This window comes from Bos grunniens, chromosome 25 (assembly GCF_055505025.1).
Source record: "Bos grunniens cultivar Pamir isolate PY7600 chromosome 25, Bosgru_T2T1.0, whole genome shotgun sequence".
In the NCBI taxonomy this organism is placed as follows: Eukaryota; Metazoa; Chordata; class Mammalia; order Artiodactyla; family Bovidae; genus Bos; species Bos grunniens.
The window spans coordinates 40,078,494-40,094,981 of NC_141189.1; the positions used below are offsets into that span (position 1 = coordinate 40,078,494).

General features: G+C 43.1%; 1 protein-coding gene and 1 pseudogene across 7 annotated transcripts in view; one reads left to right on the forward strand and one right to left on the reverse strand.

Annotated features, from left to right (window-relative positions):
* Window positions 1-7,018, reverse strand: part of NAA60 (N-alpha-acetyltransferase 60, NatF catalytic subunit) — a 28,226-nt gene extending 21,208 nt beyond the window's left edge. For 3 of the 6 annotated variants that reach the window (XR_015154866.1, XR_015154864.1, XM_086376138.1), the window contains exons 1-2: window positions 6,615-7,018; window positions 5,602-5,669 (exon numbers count right to left, since the gene is read on the reverse strand). The gene's annotated coding sequence lies outside the window, so the exon portion shown is untranslated. The remainder of the gene's footprint in view (window positions 1-5,601; window positions 5,670-6,614) is intronic. The other 3 variants (XR_015154865.1, XR_015154863.1, XM_086376137.1) reach the window with 1 other exon arrangement.
* Window positions 7,019-7,208: 190 nt separating this feature from the next.
* Window positions 7,209-13,805, forward strand: ZNF597 (zinc finger protein 597; annotated as a pseudogene). The gene is made up of 3 exons (XR_015154859.1): window positions 7,209-7,340; window positions 8,647-8,773; window positions 10,331-13,805. The product of XR_015154859.1 is annotated as a zinc finger protein 597 (transcript).
* The last annotated feature ends 2,683 nt before the right edge of the window (window positions 13,806-16,488 follow it).

Here is a 16,488-nt window from a genome sequence, read left to right on the forward strand (position 1 = left end):
GTGTAGTATTTGCACAAAAACAGACATATGGATCAATGGAACAGAACAGAAAGCTCAGAAATAAACTACATTAACTATGGTCTATTAATCTTCAACACAGGGGCAAGAATATACAACAGAAAAAACAGTCTCTTCAGGAAGTGGTGTTCAGAAAGTTAGACAAGGGCATGTATATCAATGAAGTTAGAACACACCTTTACACTATACACAAAGATAAACTCAAAATGGCTTAAAGACTTAAATATAAGACACAAAACTCCTAGACGAGATCATAGGCAAAACATGCCCTGACATACATCGTAGCAATATTTTCTTAGGTCAGTCTCCCAAGGCAATAGAAATAGAAGCAAAAATAAAAAACAAATGGGGCTAATCAAGCTTACATGTTTTCACACAGCAAAGGAAACCATAAAATGAAAAGACAACTAGGAGAAAATATTTTTAAATTATGTGACTGACAAGGTCTTAATTTCAAAAAATTTACAAACAGGGACTTCCCTGGTGGTCCAATGACTAAGACTCCATGTTCCCAATGCAGCGGGCACAGTTTCCATCCCTGGTCAGGGAACTAGATCCTGCATGCCACAGCTGAAGACCCCACACGCCACAACTAAGTCCAAGCACAGCCTAAAAAAAAAATTTTAATATACAAACAGCTCATACAACTCAAGCCACAACTAAGTCCCAGCACAGCCTAAATAATTTTTTAAAAATATACAAACAGCTCATACAACTCAACAATAACAAAAACAACCCAATCAAATGGGAAGAAGATCTAAACAGACATTTCTCCAAAGAAGACATACAGATGGCCAACGGGCCCATGAAAAGATGCTCAGCTCTGCTAATTATTAGAGAAATGCAAATCAAACCTACGAGGTACAATCTCACACAGGTCAGAATGACCCTCGTTAAAAAAATCTACAAATAAAAAGCCAGCAATTGCACTTCTAGGCATATACCTAGAGAAAACCGTACTTCAACAAGATACATGCACCCGAATGTTCATTGCAGCACTATTTACAATTGCCAGGATATGAAAGCAACCTAAATGTTCATCAACAAAGGAATGGATAGAACTTCCCTAGCTGTCCACTGGTTAAGAATTGGCCTGCCAATGCAGGGGACATGGATTTGATCCCTGATCCGGGAAGATTCCACATTCCATATAGCAACTAAGCCCATGTGCCACAACCACTGAGCCTGCGAGCTGCAACTCGTGTGCCTGTGTGCTGCAACTACTGAAGCCCACGCAGCTGGAGCCTGTGCTCTGCAACGAGAGAAGCCACTGCAATGAGAATCCCGTGCTCTGCAACGAAGAGTAGACCCTGATCACTGCAACTAGAGAAAGCCTGTGCGTAGGCAATGAAGACCCAGCACAACCAAAAGTAAATAAAAATAAATAAAATTTAAAAACCAGAGGAATGGATAAAGAAGATGTGTACCAAATACACGTCAGAATATTATTCAGCCATAAAGAGGAATGAAATTGGGTCATCTGTAGAGATGTGAATAGACCTAGAGATTGTCATACAGAGTGAAGTAAGTCAGAAAGAGACAAATAGCATATATTAATGTATATATGTAGAATCTAGAAAAATGGTACAGATGATCTTATTTGCAAAACAGAAATAGAGGCATAGATGTAGAAAATAAATGTATGGACACCAAGGGTATCCCACTATGTGGGTAAAGAACCTGAAAAAGATTCAATATATGTATAACTCAATCACTGTGATGTAAACCTGAAATTAACACAACATTGTAAATCACAAAACTACACAATTTGAAGTCTTTTTAATTGTCATTGTTCAGTCGCTAAGTCGTGTCCAACTCTTTAGACTACAGCACACCAGGCTTCCCTGTCCTTCACCCCGGAATTTGCTCTGATTCATGTCCACTGAGTCAGTGATGCTATCTAACCACATCATCCTCTGCTTTCCCCTTCTCCTTTTGCCTTCAATCTTTCCAAGCATCAGGGTCTTCTCAAGTGAGCCAGCTGTTCACCTCAAGCAGCCAAATAACAAATGTTGGAGAGGGTGCATAGAAAAGCAGAACCTCCTACAATGTTGCTAGGAATGTAAATTATGCAGCCACTATGGAGAACAATATGGAGGCGCCTTAGAAAACTAAAAATAGAGTTGTCATATGATCCAGCAATCCTAGTCTTGGGCATATATTACCAAAGGAGAAAGGGAGTGGTGGAGGAATAAATTAAGAGTCTGGGATTAGCAAATACAAACTACTGTATATAAAATAAATAAACAACAAGGTCCCACTGTATACCACTCGGAAATATATTCAATATTCTGTAATAAACCACAATGAAAAGAGAAAAATCCATAAAATAGATCTGCATGGGCAAACAATCTCTCTAGAGAATTTCTGGTGATCTAGTGACTGGGACTTGGTGATTGGGATCAATCCTTGATCTGGGAACTAGGATCCACAAGCTGGGTGGCATTCCCAAAAAACAACTACCACCACCACAACAAAAAACCAACAAAGAAGCCCCCACAACTCTCTGGATACATGTAAGTGTAAAGAAACAAAGACTTTATCACATTTGTATTGTAAAATAAGTGAAGGGGGAAAATTTGCATGGATCAAAGACAGTACAACCAGGAATCAAGTAAGTTGCTTCCAAAAAAAAAATTCCTTTGGCTGAAAAATGATGCAAGTGTACACTTGGATGACAAAGGATGATACTGATTTCTGCAATTAAAACTGAGACAGAGTCACTTAGAGAAGACTCTACACATGGACATCACCAGATGGTCAACACCGAAATCAGATTGATTATATTCTTTGCAGCCAAAGATGGAGAAGCTCTATACAGTCAACAAAAACAAGACCAGGATTTGACTGTGGCTCAGATCATGAACTCCTTATTGCCAAATTCAGACTTAAATTGAAGAAAGTAGGGAAAACCACTAGACCATTCAGGTATGACCTAAATCAAATACCTTATGATTATACAGTGGAAGTGAGAAATAGATTTAAGGGCCTAGATCTGATAGATAGACTGCCTGATGAACTATGGACGGAAGTTCATGACATTGTACAGGGACAGGGATCAAGACCATCCCCATGGAAAAGAAATGCAAAAAAGCAAAATGGCTGTCTGGGGAGGCCTTACAAATAGCTATGAAAAGAAGAGAAGTGAAAAGCAAAGGAGAAAAGGAAAGATATAAGCATCTGAATGCAGAGTTCCAAAGAACAGCAAGAAGAGATAAGAAAGCCTTCCTCAGCGATCAATGCAAATAGAGGAAAACAACAGAATGGGAAAGACTAGAGATTTCTTCAAGAAAATTAGAGATACCAAGGGGACATTTCATGCAAAGATGGGCTCGATAAAGGACAGAAATGGTATGGACCTAACAGAAGCAGAAGATATTAAGAAGAGGTAGCAAGAATACACAGAAGAACTGTACAAAAAAGATCTTCACGACCCAGATAATCATGATGATGTGATCACTCATCTAGAGCCAGACATCCTGGAATGTGAACTCAAGTGGGCCTTAGGAAGCATCACTACGAATAGAGCTAGTGGAGGTGATGGAATTCCAGTGGGGCTATTTCAAATCCTGAAAGATGATGCTGTGAAAGTGCTGCACTCAATCTGCCAGCAAATTTGGAAAACTCAGCAGTGGCCACAGGACTGGAAAAGGTCAGTTTTCATTCCAATCCCAAAGAAAGGCAATGCCAAAGAATGCTCAAACTACCGCACAATTGCACTCATCTCACACGCTAGTAAAGTAATGCTTAAAATTCTCCAAGCCAGGCTTCAGCAATATGTGAACCGTGAACTTCCTGATGTTCAAGCTGGTTTTAGAAAAGGCAGAGGAACCAGAGATCAAATTGCCAACATCCGCTATCATGGAAAAAGCAAGAGAGTTCCAGAAAAACATCTATTTCTGCTTTCTTGACTATGCCAAAGCCTTTGACTGTGTGGATCACAATAAACTATGGAAAATTCTGAAAGAGATAGGAATACAAGACCACCTGATCTGTCTCTTGAGAAATCTGTATGCAGGTCAGGAAGCAACAGTTAGAACTGGACATGGAACAACAGACTGGTTCCAAATAGGAAAAGGAGTACGTCAAGGCTGTACATTATCACCCTGCTTATTTAACTTATATGCAGAGTACATCATGAGAAATGCTGGACTGGAAGAAACACAAGCTGGAATCAAGATTGCCGGGAGAAATATCAATAACCTCAGATATGCAGATAACACCACCCTTATGGCAGAAAGTGAAGAGGAACGCAAAAGCCTCTTGATGAAAGTGAAAGTGGAGAGTGAAAAAGTTGGCTTAAAGCTCAACATACAGAAAATGAAGATCATGGCATCTGGTCCCATCACTTCATGGGAAATAGATGGGGAAACAGTGGAAACAGTGTCAGACTTTATTTTTGGGGGCTCCAAAATCACTGCAGATGGTGACTGCAGCCATGAAATTAAAAGATGCTTACTCCTTGGAAGGAAAGTTATGTCCAACCTAGATAGCATATTCAAAAGCAGAGATGGTACTTTGCCAACAAAGGTCCGTCTAGTCAAGGCTATGGTTTTTCCTGTGGTCATGTATGGATGTGAGAGTTGGACTGTAAAGAAGGCTGAGTGCCGAAGAATTGATGCTTTTGAACTGTGGTGTTGGAGAAGACCCTTGAGAGTCCCTTGGACTGCAAGGAGATCCAACCAGTCCATTCTGAAGGAGATCAGCCCTGGGATTTCTTTGGAGGGAATGATGCTAAAGCTGAAACTTCAGTACTTTGGCCACCTCATGGGAAGAGTTGACTCACTGGAAAAGACCCTGATGCTGGGAGGGATTGGGGGCAGGAGAAGGGGACGACAGAGGATGAGATGGCTGGATGGCATCACTGACTCGATGGACGTGAGTGTGGGTGAACTCTGGGAGTTGGTGATGGACAGGCAGGCCTGGCATGCTGCGATTCATGGGGTCACAAAGAGTCAGACACGACTGAGCGTCTGAACTGAACTGAGAGTTACTTAGCCTGGACTAATACAGGACAGTATATTGGAAGGATCTGATTCTCCATTTTTCTGTCAGTGTACCCTGAGACTGGGCTTACCCGTCAGACTCACAGAAGAGTGAGGTTTAAACCAAATTCTGGCTTACTTTCTGATAGTTAAGAGTTACTGGAATGCTCCTACTCCTGCTCCAGACACCTCTTCTCTTAGTGTTCCTGGGACACTAGATTGATAACCAGAAACTTGGTAAGCAGGGTATAAGAGGAAGGGAAACAGTCTTTAAAAAAAAAAAAATAATAATAATATTTATTTAACCTGGGGCCCCTGCTTTGGGAGTGTGGAGTCTTAACCAGAGGACCACCAGAGAAGTCCCTCAATACATTTTTAATTATGATGGTATTTCATGCACAACTTGTATACAATGTATACAAGTTGTATGTATACAAGTTGTATACATTGTATAAATGTATACAAGTTGTATGCATTGTATAAATGTATACAAGTTGTATGCATTGTATAAATGTATACAAGTTGTATGCATTGTATAAATGTATACAAGTTGTATACATTGTATACTTGTATAAATGTATCACATTTTAAAACTTACATTGGATACATTTCGGCATGTTATCAAAAACTTCTATATAGCATCTTAATTGGCTGCAGTGTTTCCTCCTGCAAAAGAGGAAAAATACTTAGAAATTAAGTCATCTCCAATTTTTCTTGACTGTAATTCTTCAATGAACATCTTCATGTCTTCCCATCCATGTCCATTCATCTTTTTCCATTTTCAACATATCTCCATGGCACTTACTGCCAGCTGTCTCCAGAATCTGCTTCCTCCCTCTCTGTCACTGTAATAGCACTTGTGCTTTTTAGCTGGGTGTGGGCTGCCAGAGTACTACTAGCTTCCCTGCCTCCTTTGAGCTGGGTGTGGTTATGTGACCTCCTGACTAAGATCTAGAGACTGGAATGTGAACAGAAGAGATAGGTGCATCCTCCCAAGAAAATATATTGAGACGTACTCAGAATTTTCTAAGAAGATAATATCATCCGTGTTTTTGCAAACACCTTTGTAAACTGAAAACTTCTTTGAAACTGCCCTCTGAAGAGAGATATTCTGAGCTTTTATCACCTGGGGAAGGCAAACCTGTATTGATATACAGGCCCAAAAGTCACAAGCAATTAGTGCAGAGCTGCGGAAGGAGCTCAAATTTCTAATACCAAACGCCTACACTACGGCACCCAGTGCCAGTAAAGAGGATATATGTGGTAATGGGGCAAATCGATTGTGAAGTATTAGGTGGCCTACCATGTCCCTCGAAGCGATCGGATGGCTCTACTGCCGCTTGAGGCCCGTTGTGGCTCTGAGCTCAATCTGGGTCGGTTGGGGTGCATTCCCCGGGCACAATGCCCCTAGAATACTTCGGACATATCAGCAATCCCGCCTATGCCGACCTGAACTCTGCCCACGCAGATGATACCTCATTTACATTCCACCGCCTCGCAGTCCACCCAAGACACAGGTCAAGACTAGAACCCGTACTCCTGGCCACACAGAGACCTCACCCCGGCTCGACCGAAGTTTAGGACCCATGGGACAATGCCGGCCAAACCTACATGTCAGTACCGATACTCTTCGGGTACCGGATTCTCCTCATCTGCTTGCTCTCCTTCTTCCTTGAAACATTACGCCCCTCCCTCGGTGGTCAAGCTAACGTTCCACTTCCTCAGGTCGGCAGGTAGGGAGCTCACAGAGGAGACCCAGGTAGCGGAACCGGAAATGCTTGGGAAAACCGAGGAAAGACTATATCTCCCAGAATGCCCGGTGAGCCTCAGATCTTCTGTTAAGGCGCCCAATTGGTCGATATTCAAAAGGGACTATCCCCTCTGAGATCACGCTGGCCAATCACAGGGCAGAGCTGCGGAAAAGCACGAGGGTGGACCGCGTCCCCCGGCTTTCTTGGCGGGTCTAGCGTAAGGGAGAGTAGGAGCTTAGTTGTGCCCCGGCTCCTGGTCTCTAGTCTCAGCTGCGCGTCGCTTTTTGTTGCTTTTGCAGGCTTCCTGAGATTTTTAGTCTTGACGCCCTAGGTGGGCCCGACCAGCCCGGGAGTCTGCCTTTCCGAGGCTGCGCCCGGGAGAGGAGTTATCGCCTCAGGTCTTAAAGGGTTCAAGGAAGCGAGGCGGTGCGTGGAGGAGCTCGACAGCTGAATTGGCCCCTCCAAGGACTATTCTCTCCCCTCCGTTATCTGCCCCGAGGTCCCTGTGGCGACTGGAAGAAAGCACTACCACCACCCCACCCTCCCCCGCAAGATGGCATCCACACACCCTACAGCCGAGGCCCACGTGAGACCAGGTCCCCTTCTCTTGGTCCAAGGTCCGGTCGCTCCTTTCTGGCCTCCGCCTGGCCTCTTGTAGAAGAGGGTTAGGCATGCCGGTCGTGATGCGAGGGCTCCTGATCCCCGTGAGCCCTTTCACCAAGCTGTCTTTGTTCCTACCTAAGGCAGAAGAGATGGCTAATCAGAACCGGCCTTTTAGGACCTCCAACTGGGAACAGGGCCCATAGGAGACTACATAAGAGTACCTCCGAGTATTTCTGAAATGCTGCTCAAACTTAAACAGTTTTCTAAGCTTCATTCCACACCTGTTGAATGAACAGAAACAAACAGAAACCCCAGGTGATCTTAATCACACCAGAATTCTATAGATTTATAGAACTGGTGAACTTAGCGAAGGAGAAATAGGCCTGGATATGACTGCGCTTAACAATGAGTGTCAGGAGGAAGAAGGAGAGGGACCAGCAAAGGGAAAAATATTCGGAGAATCCTAGACCTCGTGTTCGCTTTCTGATTCTTCCTGGGCTGCTCACTCATCTCCTTTCTCTTAGAGCAAGGGTCCCCAACTTCCAGAATCTAATGCCTGATGATCTGAGGTGGAGCTGATGTAATAATAGATGTAGCTGCTGCTGCTAAGTCACTTCAGTCGTATCCGACTCTGTGCGACCCCATAGACGGCAGCCCACCAGGCTCTCCCGTCCCTGGGATTCTCCAGGCAAGAACACTGGAGTGGGTTGCCATTTCCTTCTCCAATGCATGAAAGTGAAGTCGCTCAGTCGTGTCCGACTCTTTAGCGTCCCCATGGACTGCAGCCCACCAGGCTCCTCCATCCATGGGATTTTCCAGGCAAGAGTACTGGAGTGGGGTGCCATCGCCTTTAAATGTAATGTGCTTGAATTATCCCGAAATCCACCACCTCCCCATCCTCCCACCTCTAGCCCTGGAAAAGCTGTCTCCCACGTAACCAGTCCCTGGTGCCGAAAAGAATGAGTAGCGCTGTCTTAGAGCAACCCTACTTAACTCCCTTGCTGAGAGTTGTTCCCTCTATTCTCTTCTAATACACTCTTCCAGAACTTCTCAGGGTTTGCCATTTTGGTCCTTATACTACTGCCTCCAAAATTACATCTATTTTTACTCCCTCCTTCCTAAATCCTACCTCCAGCACTCAGAACCCACTCAGAACCCCACCCCAGCGCTCAGATACCTTTTCCAACAAGCTCTTGCCTCTCATATTTCTAGCTTTTCTCAGCATCCCCAGACTGAGTAAGGTAGTAGCTTTCTGGCTTGGCCTGAGATGGGCTGTCCTGTTGTTTCAGGGACCAGTGTTGTTTGAGGACCTGGCTGTCTATTTTTCTCAAGAGGAGTGTGCGAGTCTGCACCCTGCCCAGAGGTCCCTCAGCAGAGAAGCGACACAGGAGTGTTTCGAGGACAAGGCCTTGAGTGGTAACACAATTGTTTTTCCTGCGTTTTGGAACTTTCTAGGATTAGGATTGCATATCTCATCTATGTGTTAGTATGGGAGAGTGGGACCTATCCTTGAATGATTTATGTGGAAATGACAATAACTTGAATGAGAGTGTGATTTTCAAAGGGTGAGATGAGTCTTAGGCAAAAATCAGTAATTCCCTGGTGGTCCAGTGGTTAGGACTGCCCAGGTGGAGAACTAAAATCCAGCAAGCCAAAGGGTGTGGCCAAAAAAAAAAGGGAAAACCTGTCTATTACAGTGACTATGGTTTTGCATAAGACATGGAAGTACCTGGTAATCATTCCAAATATTTGTTATGATCAATTCATAATTTTACTTGTGAAATTCCATTAGTATGGGTTACTATTATTTGGAAATTTTTTAAAAGTTGGAAATTGCTTTAATCTTAAGGGAATGGTGTGCCTTTCTCACTTAAAAGGAGCTATATGTAGAAATGTCCCCATGCCCAAGTAGATTTTATCCTTGACTAGGGTTGACTATTTGAACTTTCCCATTACTCACATTTTATATTTTCTACTTCTTTTTCATCATGTTGTTTTCCTCTAACTTCTTGAACATGTGAGGCACATTTATAATAGCCCTTTAAATGTTCTTTCTACTAGTTTTGTCATCTGTCATTTCTGGGTCTGATTTTCTTGATTGATTTTGCTTCCAGTTACAGGTCATATTTTTCTGCTTCTTTCCATGCCCGGTAATTTTTGACTGAATGTTGAACATTGTGAGTTTTATGTTGTTGGATGCTGGTTTTTGTTGTTTTTTCAAAACAGTTTTCAGACTTTGGTGTGGGGTGCTAATTTAAGTTACTTGGAATCAATATGATCCTTTCAAGGCTTGCTTTTTGTTTTGTTAGGGTGTGTTCAGAGCAATCTTTAATCTGGGGCTGATTTGGCCTCCTGCTAAGGCAGTGTCTAAGGATACTGCCTGATGCTTTGTGCGGCAGGGACTGTCTCCACTTTGGAACATGAACTACTGAAGTGTTTTGTGAACTCTGGAGACTGCTCTTTCTATTCCTTTTTAGTGGTTCTTTCCTGGGCCTGGGGTTGTTTCCTCACATGCATGTACAGATTAATATGCAGCCAGAGTCTTAAGGGGACCCCATCTAGATGCCCAGAGCTCAGTGCCTGGACATCTGCCCTCTTCTCTGGTTTTTGCCATCACATTAGCTGCGTTGACTTTCCTGAATTTGGTCTTTTTGAATCAGCAAAACCACTGAGGACTGGTTTTCCACACACTGCCCTGCAGCCCAGAAACCCTTTCTAGGCAGCGAACTGGGGCAATCATAGTGCTGTTGCTTTGGAAGGAAAAGAAAATCCCTTTTGGGTTGACATATTGGCTTTATAAATTATGAATATTTGGGAGAACACTAAAAAGGAATGATTTTTTTTTCTTTCTGGCAGGCCTGAGTTTTGTCAGCTATCCTACAACTTCCTGGTCCTCTGTGTAACTATCAATAGTTTGTTCTTACCATAGTACTACTTGAGGGTGTTTATATTTTGTTTTGTTTTTATCAGCAGAAAATGATAAGATTGAGATTAATCAGCTGCTACATCTAGAATCTATGGGGCTTGAAGAGCTTGCCCTAGAAAAATGTTCCCTTGCTGTGCCCCTCATCTATTACCAAGAAAAATGCTCTGAGCATGGAGCTGGAAACTTTGAAAGGAAAATATCAGGTGGAATTTCTGCTTGCAAGAAAAGGTTCAGAAGCCTTTTAGTTACTATTGAAAACCACACCCCAAAGATAGAACTAGCTCAAAGTTTAAGAACCAGAGCACTTCCCAAAATTCTTCCATTTCCCAAAGAAGAAACCAAAAAGTCATACAAGTGTCCTGAATGTGACCAAAGCTTCAGTGATAGTTCATACCTCGTTTGGCATCAGAAAACACATGTAGGAAAGAAAAAGTGTGAATGTGATGACTGCAGGAAGATTTTCAATCACAGATCCAACCTGAGAGCTCACAGGAGAATCCACACTGGTGAGAAGCCATATAAGTGCTTCTCGCCAGTGTGGAGTGCGGCACAGTGTGGCAGCAGCTTCCACCAGCCCTCGCACCTGTCTCAGCACAGGAAGACCCACCTGAAGGAGAAAATCCATAGGTGTGGCATATGTGAAGGGGGCTCACGCAGCTCCGGGGACTGTCACAGCATCAGAAAACCCACACTGCCACAAAAGCCGGCGATAAATATGTCGGTCAGAAAACAAATCTGGCTTTGCCTGAGGAAAAGCACCGGTAAGCCGCCCAGCAGCTGTGCAGCCCCAGCAGGAATTGCTTTGGGCAGCCCTTGTATCCCTGCTCAGGAGAGGCCACAAGGACAATCTGAACGCTACAGCAATTGAGGGGAAATTTTGCTTTCATTCTCAAAATTCAAACCCTTAAAGTGTTCCACGTGTTCGAAGACCTTTCTTTCTGCCTCTGAGCTTATCTCTCATCAGAGCATTCACAGAGGGGAAAAGCCCCATAAACCCAAAACATGCATGGAAAGTTTTATTTTGGACTCAGAGCTTGCATGCCACCAGAAGAGTCACGTGAGAGAGGAACCTTTTAAATATACCAGGTGTGGGAGAAATTTCAGGTTGAAAACACATCTTACTCTCGATCAGCAAACCCATTCACAAAACACTGTGTAGATATAGCAAATTTTCATTAATGTTTGTGTTTCTCAGTATCTGTACTGAAAACTGGGGCACAATTACCCTTTATGTGCCAGGCAGTGTACTAAGCACCGTACACAGATTCCATGTAATATACCATTTAATTTTCACCACAGCCTTGATTTAGACACCATAGTTTCTGTTTTATAACCAAGGAAACCTAGTTAATTTCACAGCCACTGAAGGAAGGCAGAATTCTAACTCAATTACTATCCAGATTCCATTTGTATGAACCAAAGAATGATACACAATTTCTAACTCTTGTTTAGTCTGCACACTTGATACTTTATGTTTATCATTTACTCTTCAGAATAAATCTGACAGAAAAGGATTATCCTCACTTCATAAAAGGGAAGTAGAGGGTAAAAGCGGTACTTTGCCCATACACAAAAATAGCAACGTACTGAAGCTAGCATTTAACCTTGGGTCTCTCAGCCACATTGTGTTGCAAGTTGGCATTTGCACCACGTGTTAAAACTGCAGGCAGCTGGGGACTGAGACAGGTGGGTAAGTATGCTCATCATGACGGCTGCCCTGTGCATGTGCTTCACTCCCTTAGCACTTCATCCCAAGCCTGACTTACATGTATGGTTACAAAGCAACAGAGAGACTCCCCAGGACTGCAGGTTCAAACCCCATCCCTATAATCAGAGATTGCAGACTCTACAGAGTACAGCCTTTAAGGTTTTAGTTGAGTTTTGGTTTTTTAAAAAAGGTTTTCTTCCTCACATCTAAAGGAAGATACATATAAAAAGTTGTTTAATCAAAATACTTGAAAATAAATAGGTCTCTAGATACTGTTGTTACCTATAAATACTGGAGCAAAATACTGTTATATGGAATGGTTGTTAAAGAACCAGAGGCTCTGAGCCCAAGGGGTTGAGGGAAGAGGTCAGTGTCCATCAGTGAGACCCATGCTGTTTTATGATGATGGCTTTTTTACCCTTCTGTTTACAGTGCTTTAACCTGGTGGCTCAGAGGTTAAAGCGTCCGCCTGCAAGGTGGGAGACCCAGGTTTGATCCCTGGGTTGGGAAGATCCCCTGGAGAAGGAAATGGCAACCCACTCCAGTATTCTTGCCTGGAGAATCCCATGGAGGGAGGAGCCTGGTAGGCTACATTCCACAGGATAGCAAAGAGTCAGACATGACTGAGCTACTTCACTTTCTTTACAGTGTTAACTGACAGAGTCCACAGATGGTCATTAACTCAGAGATATCATTAGCCTACCATGTTAGTTTTAATGAATACTTGGATGAAAGTTAAGAATGAAAAACTAAGTGCAGAAGTTTATTACTAGGAACAATTGGTTCACAACATTTGCAGCATGGATGTTGACACATGCAGAGTGAAAACTTTGTACTGAGGAAATCAACCATTGAACAAATGCATTGGGTTTTGTTATTGATGTAGTGATGAAAATGTGTGTCAAACAAGTCTTTAATGTGATTGCTAGAATATCAGGTCTGTAACAGCCATCACTGATGAAAACAGCCTTATTCCAATAACATTCAGATTTTGTAATTGACATTTTGTAATTTTAAAAACTGTGGAATTGTTATTCTTGAACTAAAAATAATTTTGTTTACAGCTTTACTGCAGTAGGTAATAGTCTATTCACATCTCCCCATTTAACACAGAAAATGATTAATGCAGTAATTCAGGGAGTTAAAACTAAAAACAAGTGACATTTCACCACAAATGACATTCTGAGTCTGACTCTTGCAGTTCTGTATAATTAAGTAGCATTGTTCTGATAATTACAACATGTTGTATAATGATACTGCAGATTTTGCTCAAAGTAATCTGCCAATTTACTGCATATGTGTGCTAAGCAGGTTACAGTTTATCTGAATAAAGAGTCTATTTGAATTGTTCATTAAACTTGTTATGCCTATAGGATTTCAGTTGGAAAGTGTTTTTGCTTGGACCATCTGTTTAAAAAGTGAATAAATGATCTTCATTAGAAATGTGTATATCCATTGTTTAGTTTTGCAGGTTGAGAAAGCTGTTGATCTAATATCAAGATGACTTGATATTTGATATCCATCCTTTCAGGGCCCAATCTGACTGCAGGTGTTCTTATTTTTTGACATCTTTCCTTGTGTTAGTCTGAGGAGGGTGGGGAAATGACATATGTTTATATAAACCTGAGAATATGCTGCCATCTCTAGTTCCTTTGGACCCCTTAGAAGTATGTTTGTTGGAGGCACTTGGGCTGTTTAATATTTTAACTTTTACAGTTTTTGGTGTATTCGCATCAGTGCAGGCTCTCACTGAGCAGTGACTGTCTTATCTGATGTGCCAATTTGACATCTAATAAATGGTTTTTTTAAATGAACGTTGGCAATGAGGTGAACTTTAATGAAAAATTTTTTCTTTACACTTCCGTAGTTTTAGATGGCAATAAGATGAATTTTGAAGGCTGGCGGGATTGTGGTTTGCAGGGGGTTAACGAATGACTTCGGGCCATTTAATAATGGAGGTAAAACGGAAGTCAGAAGAAAATTCCAGAGCTACTCCAGGAAACTGCATTAGAAGTCAACTTCCTTTGCAGTCTCTGCTCCACGGCGGCGGTACCTCCGGCCCCGCAGGCCAGCGAAGACCCGCGTGGGCCTCCACCTGGAGCAAGGACTAGAGGCAAGACTCGCGAAGTGGGGTTCGCACGTGGGTTTGCGCGGGCTCGGAACAATCTTGCGGCCTTTGACTCGAGCCATGCAGGGCGGTGGGAATACCAACGAGGCGAGACGCGCTAGAGCGGCCCACAGGCTGGGAACCGGAAGTCGTGCGCTTACTTCCGGCGCTCTATTTGGGCGGTGCATTTTCGCGCTCGTAGAGCAGCCAAGAAGGCAATGGCACGCCGCTTCAGTACTTTTGCCTGGAAAATTCCATGGATGGAGGAGCCTGGAAGGCTGCAGTCCATGGGGTCGCTGAGGGTCGGACACGACTTCACTTTCACTTTTCACTTTCATGCATTGGAGAAAGAAATGGCAACCCACTCCAGTGTTCTTGCATGGAGAATCCCAGGGACGGGGGAGCCTGGTGGGCTGCCGTCTATGGGGTCGTACAGAGTAGGACACGACTGAAGCGACTTAGCAGTAGCAGAGCAGCCAAAGTGTGGGGAGCTGCAGGGTCAGTGGGCGCTTTGCCTGGCTCCCGGCCAACCCCTACTACCCAGGGAGAGGAGGCCTCTGCAGGGGCTGGGCGGCCGGGTGAGAGTGTTTGCCGAGGTTCATGGTGCCCAGGCCCCAGCGAGAGGGTTAGGCGGGTGTGACTGTCCGTCACCCCCGACCCCAGATCTCGCACGACTAGGCGCCGACTGCCCAGGGGACAGGAGAAGGAGCCTGATGCCACCTCCCTGGCCCTAACACGGTTTTGGCAACGCGAAGTTACGGGTTCGCCCTGCCTGAGTTGTCAAAGGCATACTTTGACCTCACTTGCCCTGGGTATGGTATCTTCTGCCAGCTAAGGAGTGTTGCTGCCTGTCCAGTGCTACAAATCTTGAGTGTTTAGACAGGGTAGTCAATGACTTTCAACAAGCCATGAAAGGAATTCAGGGTGGAGATCAGGAATTGGGCACTCTGCTATGGGGAAACTGGCAGAACAAACCTTCAGATAATTAAGACATTTTTAGGAGAAAATTCTATGAATCCAAATTCTTATATCTTACCGTGCTTAGAAAAACACTAAAAACATTTAAGATATCTGTTCCTTTTGAATTAATAGTACCTTCTAAGAAGGGGTGTGCTGCATACCCCTGTGTTAAAATCACATATATCGTGACCTCACCTCTAATTTCTCCAGAACAGTTTCTCAGAGCTGAGAGGCTGTTTCCCCAGCTGTAGTCCTCAGTAAGACACTGAATAAACTTGATCCACAACTTTTAAGTTGTGTGTTGTTTTAAAAGTTGACACTTCTATCTAGAATTAATGCCAGTCTTGCATGACTTCTGTGTGCTCCCAGATGACTAGTAACATGCTTCTGGTTTGAGTGTATCCTGGGATCACCTGCGTGCATGGTTGCCTGCTTCCATTACTACAAATACCTCCCTTTATGTCTAGCCCCAATTTTTCCTGTGTCCTGCACCCTAAATCCCTGTATTCAACTGCCAATAAAAGATCTTCCTTTGGGGTCTCTGAGGCATCAAAACACATGCCCAGTGGAATACTACTCTGCCGTAAAAATGAAATGATGCCATTTGCAACAACATGGATGGACCTAGAGATTGGCATACTAAGTGAAGTAAGTCAGAGAAAGGCAAATATCATATATTACTCATATGTGGAACCTAATTTAAAAAAGAAATGATACAAATGAACTTATTTAGAAAATAAATAAAAATAAAAGAAAAAAAATTTTACATACTCACAGATGTAAAAAATAAACTTATGGTTACCAAAGTTTGTGGGGGGGTGCGGCAGTAAATCAGGAGCTTGGGATGAGCATACACACATTACTATATATAAAATAGGTAACCAACAAGGACCAACTGTATAGCACAGAGAACTCTACTCAATATTCTGTGAAAATCTATTTGAGAAGAAAATCTGAAAAAGAATGAATATATGCAGATGTATAACTGAATCACTTTGCTATACACTTGAAACTAACACATTGTTAATTAACTATACGCCAATAAAATTTAAAAAACAAAAAGCAAAAAAACCCCAGATATCCAAAACCAAACTCACGCTTTTAGTCTTTGATCTGTTTGCCTCTAGTACCTGGCACCACGTGCATACAATTGCTCATGCTACCAACCAATACTCCTTCCTTTGTGCCTTAAACTTTCAATCATCAAGTCCTGTGAATTCTACCTCAAACCTGTATCTCAAATCTAACTTCTTCTGTATCCACCCTTATCCAACAGCACTGGCCTGGACTGACAGGAAGGCAAGGACAGGGTTTCAACGTTGTGGGGTTGACTGTAGCCAGATGCTGCAGATTAGCACAAGCTCGGAGATGACAGACACTCAGGAGATTACTGCAACAGAGTGAGTGAAAGATGAGGGTCTGAAGGAGGG